The following is a 10271-nucleotide window of genomic DNA, read 5'->3' on the forward strand; positions in this document are numbered from 1 at the left end:
AGGCAATTGAAGGAGCATGAAAAGAACTACCCCACTCATGATTTGGAGTTGGCAGCGGTAGTATTTGCCTTAAAGATATGGAGGCATTATCTTTATGGCACCAAGTGTAAACTTTTCACTGATCATAAGAGTCTCCAATATCTCTTTAATCAGAAGGAATTGAACATGAGGCAACGACGCTGGCTAGAGTTACTCAAGGACTACGACTGTGAGATACTTTACCACCCTGGTAAAGCAAATGTTGTTGCCGATGCTCTCAGTCGGAAGGTAAACCTTGAAAAGAAAAGGCCAAGAGCGTTGAGAATTGAAGTTGTCTCGACAATTGTGGAAAGTATAAAGAAAGCTCAAGAGGAAGCTTTAGAGAAAAATGACCGAAAGGAAGAACGTTTAGGCAAAACGTTAGTGTTCGGTACAAACAACCAAGGGTTGAAGGTATTTCAAGATAGAATTTGGGTACCTAAGATGGGCGGAATAAGAGATCTTCTGATGGAAGAAGCTCACAAGACCATGTACTCGATTCATCCCGGCAGTACGAAAATGTATAGGGATCTAAAACCCTATTATTGGTGGCCGACGATGAAGCTCGATGTTGCTAAGTATGTGGCCGAGTGTGTAACTTGTGCTAGGGTTAAGGCACAACATCAGAAATCGTATGGGAGTTTAGAACCTTTACCCGTACCCATGGGTAAATGGGAAGACGTCACCATGGATTTTGTAACTAAACTGCCCAGAACAAGGAACGGTCACGACATGATTTGGGTGGTCGTTGATCGCTTCACTAAGAGTGCGCATTTCATAGCGGCCAAAGAGAAATGGTCTATGGATAAACTTGCGAATTCTTACGTGAAGGAAATTGTGAGGCTTCACGGTGTTCCGTTAACGATTGTGTCCGATCGTGACAGCCGTTTTACCTCAAGGTTTTGGAGGAGTCTACAAGAGGAATTGGGTACCAAGTTGTGTTTGAGTACAGCTTACCATCCGCAAACCGATGGTCAGAGCGAGCGAACGATTCAAACATTGGAGGATATGCTGAGAGCATGTACCCTAGAATTCCAAGGTAACTGGGATGAACACTTACCTTTAGTAGAATTCTCCTATAATAATAGTTTCCACTCAAGCATTAAGATGGCACCTTATCACGCTTTGTATGGGGAGAAGTGTCGAACGCCATCATGTTGGCTGGAAGCTGGGGAAAAGCAGTTTATGGGACCTGAAATAGTCCATGAGACTGCTGAAAAGTTGAAAGTGATAAGGGAAAGGATGTTAGCTGCTCAAGATCGACAAAAGAGTTATGCTGACAAGAAAAGACGACCGATATCCTTCGATGTTGGAGATTCGGTTTTACTTAAATTCTCGCCGTGGAAGGGACTTATAAGATTTGGTAAGAGAGGGAAGTTGAGTCCAAGGTTTATTGGACCATTTAAAGTTCTTCAGAGAATCGGGAATCAAGCTTACAAGCTAGAGTTACCGGAAGAACTAGAGGGTATTCATAACACCTTTCATGTGTGTTATTTGAGAAAGTTCACAGGAGATGTGCCCGACATAATTCCGATTTCTGAGTTAAGGTTGGACGAAAACAAGAGGTTGATCGAAGAACCTGAGGCAATCGTTGACCGTAATACTATGAAGTTACGACGCAAGATGGTCGATTTAGTGCTTGTGCGCTGGAAACATACGAATGGACCAAATCTCACTTGGGAAACGGAGAGTGACATGATGAGTCGCCACCCGCATTTGTTTGGTGATATATGATTCCGGGGACGGAATCATCCTAAGGGGGAGAGAATTGTAACACTCGTGTTTCTAGCCTAGGCATTTATATTGAGTTGATAGTCTAGGCTAACCTTTGTAACTCATTTTGAAGAAATAAAAAGGAGTTATGTGAATATTATGTGAATAATGTGTTTTATGCTTAATTATTAGGGCTTAATTAATTAAGAATAAAAATAAGCGTCAAAATTAAAGTGTGAGATAAGCCCGATATCTTTACATAAAGTTGTAGTGGCCGAAACAAGGATTTTGGGGATATAAAGAATACCAAAATCCGAGTTATAACGAAGAAGTTATGACCTGTCGAAGTTTCGCGACAAAACCGGCACGGTGCTGAATGTCGTAAAAAGTGAGTTTTTGATAAACTACTTTTTAGCCTTAGTAATCTAAACGAAAGTTGTAGTATTCGTTAAACCAAGAAGTTCGATAAAAAGAACGCCCAAATCTGACTTCGTATGAGGAAGTTATGATTTTTCGAAGTTTCAGCGTAGCAGTAGACAGCTAAAAACTCGAATTTTAGATCGAGCGATTTTTAGCCGACACAACCTAAACGAGAATTGAAGGTCTCGTTATTAGGAGCACAACGGTAAAAAGTCTGACGAAAACGGACGTCGGATGAAGAAGTTATGAATTTTTAACGGATTTCCTGTCCCGGTCTGTTAAAAATAATAATATAAAAATTAAAGTCAAAATTAGCCGACAAAGTCTAAACGGAAGTTGTAGATCGTAATTTTAGCTACGCGTGCATATAAAGAACGTAAAAAACGGAGCTCGTATGCGAAAGTTATGGATTTTAGAAGTTTTGGCGCGAAAACCGAGAAATTTCGCATAGTCACACTTTGCCACGTCACCCTCGCCTCGCATGTGACACGTGTCCTGCTGAGTCACCGAAGCTGCTGAGTCACCGAAGCTGCTGAGTCACCAGGCTGCTGAGTCACGAAGCCACCTGGCGAGGCGTGTCATGTCCTTCCGAGTCCGAGCTGCGGTCCAATCCGCTGACTACACGTAGAAGCCTCGGTGGCGAGCCTCGCATCCGACGCGTGTGTAGTGACTCATGAGTCCGAACCCTCGCAGGCGCCACGAACCCCCTACTTCGGACCCTAGACCTCGGTCCAATCACAAGCCGCCAGAGAGCCCTTCGCACGCGCAGCCCTCATGCGAGCCTCCCCCTCTGCGAGCCTTCTCAGCCGTCGGATCAGAAGCCTCCTGGCCGTCCGATCAGAAGCTTCCCCCTATAAATAGGAGGGTGCGAGACCTCCCGGGTATTTTTGGAATTTTGCCATATTTAGCCCCTAAACCCATATTTTCTTCATATTAACATCCCGCAAAGCCCCGATATCGATTGTAAAGCCCGGAATACCCCACGAAGTGCCCGAGAAGCCCGGAAAATTTATCTTTTCGGTTTCGAAGCCCGACTTTTGCAGAGCCCGGTTTCTCAATAAAACTCCCGGTTTTATTAGAAACGGTCGTTTTAGGAAACGAATTGCTGCCCGATTATCATCAAATCATGTAAGTGTATAGTCACTTTCATTTTACACATAGATATGAAGTATTTACCTTATAATACGTGCTATGTGTAAATGTATTAATTATTTATTTGAGGTGATTGTTGTGTTGATGTTTTATACAAGTTTTAAACTGTATAAGTATTTTTATCTACAAATATGTTGGGTAGAACATGGGTAGATTGTGATGTGTGATAAAATAAAATTGATGAGAGGCCTCGATGTGTTTTGAGATCCAGTCATCTAGCGGAGTTTGGATGACGACCACGGACTTTCTAGACAGTCCAGTGGGAAACATTAGCAGGTCCGCAACCTGTAGGTGTTAATGAACTAAGAGTGTTCATTCCCTGTACTCCATCCCCCTCATGGTTGCCTTTAGGACATGTATGGCTGAGGAAACCCCTTAGCAGTAGTGTCCATCCCGGTGATATTCTTTAGGCTAGGTCCCTTGTGACAAGTGTTTAGGGACATAAAGTGAGGATAACGGGAACGGGTAATCAGGGTTATTGTTGATTGATGAACTTAGTAAGTTTATTATTATTGTGGGTTGAAAACCCTATATGCTCACCAGGCTCCCAAGCCTGACCCACTCAGCTTTTTATGTTACAGGTAGTGGACCCCGAGCATAGTCGGAGGACAACGAGAGATTTTTGGATTATAGGCCAGTAGTTGTAAATAACTGTTGAAAGGCTTATAATGTCTTGTTTATGCTTTTGGATCTGTATCGGAACATGACATCCCGAGGTTTTGATATATATATGGAAAACATATACCTTCTTAATGAACGGTTTTGATAAACTTTTATCATATTTTGTTTGGGGACCAATTCCGCAACATCTTTTAAAAAGATTTCTCTGATTTTATTTTAAAAAGCATAAATTAAATCGGTCTTTTCTGGCCGAGAAATTAGGGGATGTCACAAATTCTTGGACAAGATTTGCACTCAAAAGCGTGATTAAATAAGAAATATGGGGCTTAATATGTTGAAATATAATTTCGGGTGAAAATCCCACGTTAAAATAACAAGAAACGGGCCTAAAACGAAGTCGTGGTCGAAAACCGGGTGAAAGAGACGAAGCTGCGATACTTCTCGCATGAGGGACCGAAGGTGCGAGTGTCGGAGGAGCGAAGGCGAAGGGTTCGGTCCTAAGGCTTCGGGTTCGGTCCTGAGGCTTCGTTTCGGTCCTGAGGCTTCGGTTCTTAGCAGTTCGGTCCCAATAAGGAACCTTCGGCCCTAAGAGGGTTCGCCCTTAAAGAGTGGGTTTCGGGTCCTTAAGGCTATTTTACCCGTTTTGACCTTGTTTTAAGCGGTTTTTGACCCATTTAAGGGTCGGGATGACCCGAATGATTACAAAATGTTAAAGGAACTTTTGAGAGAGATTTGGGAGAGATTTTTAATAGAGAGAGATAGAGTGGAAGAGATTGGGAGAGGCTTCTTTTGTGACCTTTTTGAGTGTTTGGCTTCGCAACGCAAGGTCCGTAAGCCCCGTTAAGCCATGTTTAAGGATCTTACACACTCCCGATGGGTATACAACATTGTTTTATCGGTTTGGTTCATCACTTACCACAGTTTTTAGGTTAAGGATATCTGGACATATGAGCTTTTCAATTGGTGATTTCTCATTAGAATATCGAGTCGTACAGTAATTACATAATGTAAAACCTAGTATACAAGGGTTAACTGAGTTGACCAGTTTTACTTGTTGGCTTAGTTTGACTTTGACTTGACCAAAATTTGACGGTTGTCACATCATCCCCCCGTTAGAAGGAATTTCGTCCTGAAATTTGCAGTTTAACTGGGACCTCAGGAGTTCGGGAAGAGTTGTGGGTATTTTTGCTTCATTTGATCCTCGCGTTCCCAAGTAAATTCGGGTCCTCATTTTGCATTCCAACGAACCGTCACAATGGGAATATGACTTTGTTTCGTTCTTTTGATCTACTGATCCATGATTTCAACTGGTTCTTCCACGAAGTGGAGACTCTCATTAACTTCAATTTCGTCGAGGGGTATCATGAGAGTCTTGTCGGACAGACACTTCTTTAGGTTTGACACGTGAAAGGTAGGATATACTTGATTTAGTTCTTGTGGTAATCGGAGTTTGTACGCCACTGGGCCAATCCTGCCAAGGATTTCGAATGGTCCGATGTACCTTGGGTTTAGTTTCCCTCGTTTACCAAAGCGTATCATTCCTTTCCAAGGGGAAAATTTTAGTAGTACCTGATCACCGACCTGGAATTCCAAGGGTTTGCGTCTCTTATCCGTGTAACTCTTTTGCTGATCTCGGGATGCTTTCAGTGTTTCCCGAATTTGAACGATCTTTTCTGTGGTCTCCCTTATGATTTCAGGACTAGTGAGGGTGCTATTAGGGACTTGCCCCCTAGCTAGCTCTGTGTCCCCCACTTCTGCCCAACACAAGGGTGATCAGCACTTGCGACCATAAAGAGCTTCAATGGAGCGACTTTGATGCTAGTGTGATAGCTGTTATTGTAGGAGAATTCGATAAGTGGTAAATGGGTATCCCATGCTTTACTAAAATCTATCACACAGGCTCTCAACATTTCTTCTAGCGTTTGTATGGTTTGCTCGCTCTGTCCGTTGGTTTGTGGGTGATAAGTTGTACTCATGTCCAGCCTAGTTCCTAAGGATTTTTGAAGTGATTGCCAGAATCGCGAGGTAAATTGACTATCCCGATCTGAGATAATGAACCTTGGTACCCTATGCAATCTCACGATTTCCTTGATGTACAGCTTTGTCAGTTTCTCCATCTTGTCGGTCTCCTTCATTGGTAGAAAGTGTGCTGACATGGTCAGTCTGTCGACGATTGCCCATATGGTATCAAGTCCGCCTGATGTCTTAGGCAGCTTGGTTATGAAGTCCATGGTTATTTGTTCCCACTTCCATTCTGGTATATCAGGCTATTGTAGTAGTCCTGAGGGTTTTTGGTATTCTACCTTGACTTTGGCGCAAGACAGACACTTGCCCACGTAGGTAGCAATCTCAGCTTTCATGTTCGTCCACCAGTACAACTTCTTGAGGTCTAGATAACAACTTCTTGAGGTCTAGATACATCTTATCCAAACCTGGATGGATGGAATATCGAGTCTTGTGTGATTCGTTCATGACAACGTCTCGGAACCCACCAAACTTTGGTGTCCAGATCCGGTTCATGAGGTAACGAGCTCCATCATCCTTGATTTCTAGGTTCTTATCCATCTCTCTCAATGCCTCACCTGTCACGTTTTCTGGTTTCAAGGCTTCAAGTTGAGCTTCCTTGATTTGTGTGGACAGGTGTGAATGGATCGTCATCGTTAGTGACTTTACTCGGCAACCCGAATATTCCTTTCTGCTTAAGGCGTCAGCCACTACATTGGCCTTTCCTGGATGATAGCGAATTTCACACTCGTAGTCGTTCAGCAGCTCTACCCATCTTCTTTGCCGCACGTTGAGCTCTTTTTGATTGAGGATATGATGAAGACTTTTGTGATCGGTGAAGATAGTGCACCTTGTGTCGTAGAGGTAGTGCCTCTAGATCTTTAGGGCGAACACTACTGCTCCCAGTTCAAGGTCGTGGGTAGTATAATTAACCTCGTATGTCTTAAGTTTCCTTGAAGCGTAAGCGATGACCTTCCCTCTTTGCATGAGCACACATCCAAGACCTTGATTTGAAGCATCGCAATATACCGCAAAGTCGTCGGTTCCTTCTGGAAGAGACAAGACAGGCGCGCTGCATAGGGCTTGTTTTAACGTCTGGAATGCGATTTCTTGCTTATCTACCCACTTAAACATCACACCTTTTTGAGTCAATATGGTGAGTGGTTTAGTGATCTTGGAGAAGTTCTGGATGAATCTTCGGTAGTATCCAGCGAGCCCTAAGAATTGTCGGATTTCCGTTGGTGTTGTCGGTGCAGCCCAATTTTTGATCGCTTTGATTTTTGAGGGATCCACATGTATCCCTTTCTCGCTAACCACATGGCCAAGAAATCCCACTTCTCGGAGCCAAAATTCACACTTTGAAAGTTTGGCATAAAGCTTCTCAGTCCTTAGAGTCTCCAATACTAGTCGCAGATGTTGGTTGTGCTCTTCTTTACTTTGCGAATAGACCAAGATATCATCGATGAATACGATTACGAATTTGTCTAAAAAGGATCGACACACTCGGTTCATCAGATCCATGAACACCGCAGGCGCGTTTGTTTGTCTAAAGGGCATCACCACAAATTCGTAATGGCCGTAGCGCGTTCTAAAAGCTGTCTTAGGAATATCATCCTCTTGAACTCGCAGTTGATGGCAACCCGACCTCAAGTCGATTTTTGAAAAGTAACTCGCTCCTTGCAGTTGGTCGAAGAGGTCGTCGATTTGGTGTAGGGGATATCGATTCTTGATGGTAAGTTTGTTTAACTCCCAATAGTCGATGCACATGCGAAAGGATCCATCCTTCTTTTTCACAAATAGGAATAGTGCTCCCCAGGGTGAAAAGCTCGGTCTGATGAACCCCTTTCTTAAGAGTTCGTTCAATTGACTAGACAGTTCTTGCATTTTTTCTGGTGCGAGGTGATATGGAGCTTTGGCTACGGGGGTAGCTCCAAGAACCAAGTCGATTCGGAATTCGACTTGTCGTGCGAGTGGTACACCTGGAAGATCTACTGGGAATACGTCGAGGAAGTTGCACACTTCTGGAATGTCCTTGATATCCTTCACCCCTTGTTTCTTATATACGACGTGGGCTAAGAAGGCGTGGTATTCCTTTCGAAGATACTTTTGAGCCTTGATGCAAGAAATGATCTGTAGATTTGTACTGGGTTTATCGCCGTAGACGAGAAGGGTTTCGTCATTTGGCAGATTAAGGCGGACGACGCTTTCGTAACATAAAATATCGGCACTATTAGAACTTAACCAATCGATACCAATGATGATGTCGAAACTTTTTATTGTGACCGACGTTAGATCGATTTTGAACGAATGGTTGTCTAGAGTGAGGGTACACCCTATGTAAATATCATTAGTGCGCTCAACCTTCCCATTTGCCATTTCTACGATGTATGAATCTTTTAATGACTGGGGATTCTGTTTAAGTAAATGTTTGAATTGGTGGCTCACGAAACTCCTTTCTACCCCACTATCGAAAAGTACGCATGCATAAGAGTTATTGAGGAGGAACGTACCGGTAAGCACCGTGGGGTCCTTGACTGCTTCTCCATGCCCTAAAGCTAGGACTCTTCCTGCACCCCCAACATTGGTGTTTCGTTCTTTTGGGTAGTTTCTTTTGAAGTGTCCTTCTTCTCCACAGCCGTAACAGGTTTGGCTTGCTCCGGTGTTGGCGGCAGGGGCGGCTTGAGTGATGGATTGGGCTGGCAATTTACAGAATCGAGCAGTATGCCCCTTCTTGTTGCAATTACTGCAGTGCATTTCCCGACAAGCACCGGTGTGGTGGAAGTTACACTTGTTGCACTTGGGAAGAGTTCCAGTGTATTGCTTCCGTCGAGCAGGAGTGGAAGGAGTAGTGGCAGCATGGATGGAAATAGTTTGTTGTTTCTTTGCGGGATCCTGCGCCGGTTGCCTGTTTTTATTGTTCCAGAACTTCCTCTTGTTGTTCCCTCCTTTTGCTTGATCGGAGGTGGTTGGCACTGTGACATGGCTAGCCCGATGATCAATAAGTTGCTGTGCCAACTCCTTGGCATTGTCAAAAGTGGTTGGTCTCGAGGCCAACACGCTATCTTGAATCTGGGATGATAGTCCCCAGAGATATCGTTCCACCTTCTTGCTTTCTGGTGTAACCATCGCCGGACAGAGGAGCGCTGGATCATTGAATCGGGCGGTGTAAGCTGCAAGGTCAGAGCCCGTCATCTTGAGATTCCACAGTTCCTGCTCTAATTTTTGCACCTCACCCCTTGGGCAATATTCCTTCAGCATCATAGTTTTCAAGTCTTCCCAACTTAGCGAATTAGCCACGGAGAGTGTCAGCGATTTTACGTGGCCGTTCTACCAAGTGAGGGCCCTTTCGGAGAAAGTGCAAGCTGTGAATTTGACTTTTTCTGTTTCGGGGCATGCACAGATCTCGAAGACGGATTCAGTCTTCTCGAACCACTGCATCAAAACGATGACGCCCCTGCTTCCATTGAAAGAATCGGGTTTTCCATTTGTGAAGTCTTTATAGGAACATTATCTTGAACGCCCTTGGCTATTTCCTTGAGTAGAGATGTTAATACCTCTCCATGTCCTCCTGGCACTGTCAGTGCTGATTTGGGACATTGCAGCTGCCACTGCGGTTGTAACTGCAGCTTGGAACATAACAGGATCATACTGGGGAGGCGGCGGGGGAGAATTTGTTTGCTGTGTTCTCTCAGTGCATCTAGCAGATCTACGAGGTGGCATTTTTCTGTCATAGAATTTTAAAGACGAAACGGGTATAAGTCTTTTAGTAATGGATATAAGTCGAGTGTCGTGAAATTAGTTCATTAGTTTTTAAGTATAGTATTTCCCGACTTCCATATGTTTGCAAACAAATTCATAGTAGAAATGTATATAAATAAACTTATGAATTCAGTAGTAATGACTTCAAATGGAGTCTTGTAATTTTTGTTTCATATCTGACCCACTCCTAAGATTCACTTGTCGTGCCCCCATTGTGTGTAATTAAAATTTTAATAAACTGCTGAACCTAATGAGTCTGCCCTCAGTCCACAACCAAACAAGGAGCAGGTCCTAAGGCGGACTCACCATTTCTACGCCGATCATTTCTTAATTACACATGACTTCGGGGTACACCTTAAGAATCTTCGATTTATTAGTTGTAAGTTGTTTGTAATAGTAAGTAGTGAGATCTAGTGCCAAACATCCAATGAAATAAAATGCATGCCAAATTCATTGATAAACTTTTAGTACATATTGTTTTGGGGAAAATTTGACCTCATAGGGGTCCACATTACATCAATGTAAAGGATAGTTTTTGGCAGCACAAAAGCCCTGTGACTAGTGTAATCACTTAATCGCGGGGT

The sequence above is a fragment of the Lactuca serriola genome, chromosome 1 (assembly GCF_051521515.1).
Source record: "Lactuca serriola cultivar US96UC23 chromosome 1, Lser_US96UC23_V15, whole genome shotgun sequence".
In the NCBI taxonomy this organism is placed as follows: domain Eukaryota; kingdom Viridiplantae; phylum Streptophyta; class Magnoliopsida; order Asterales; family Asteraceae; genus Lactuca; species Lactuca serriola.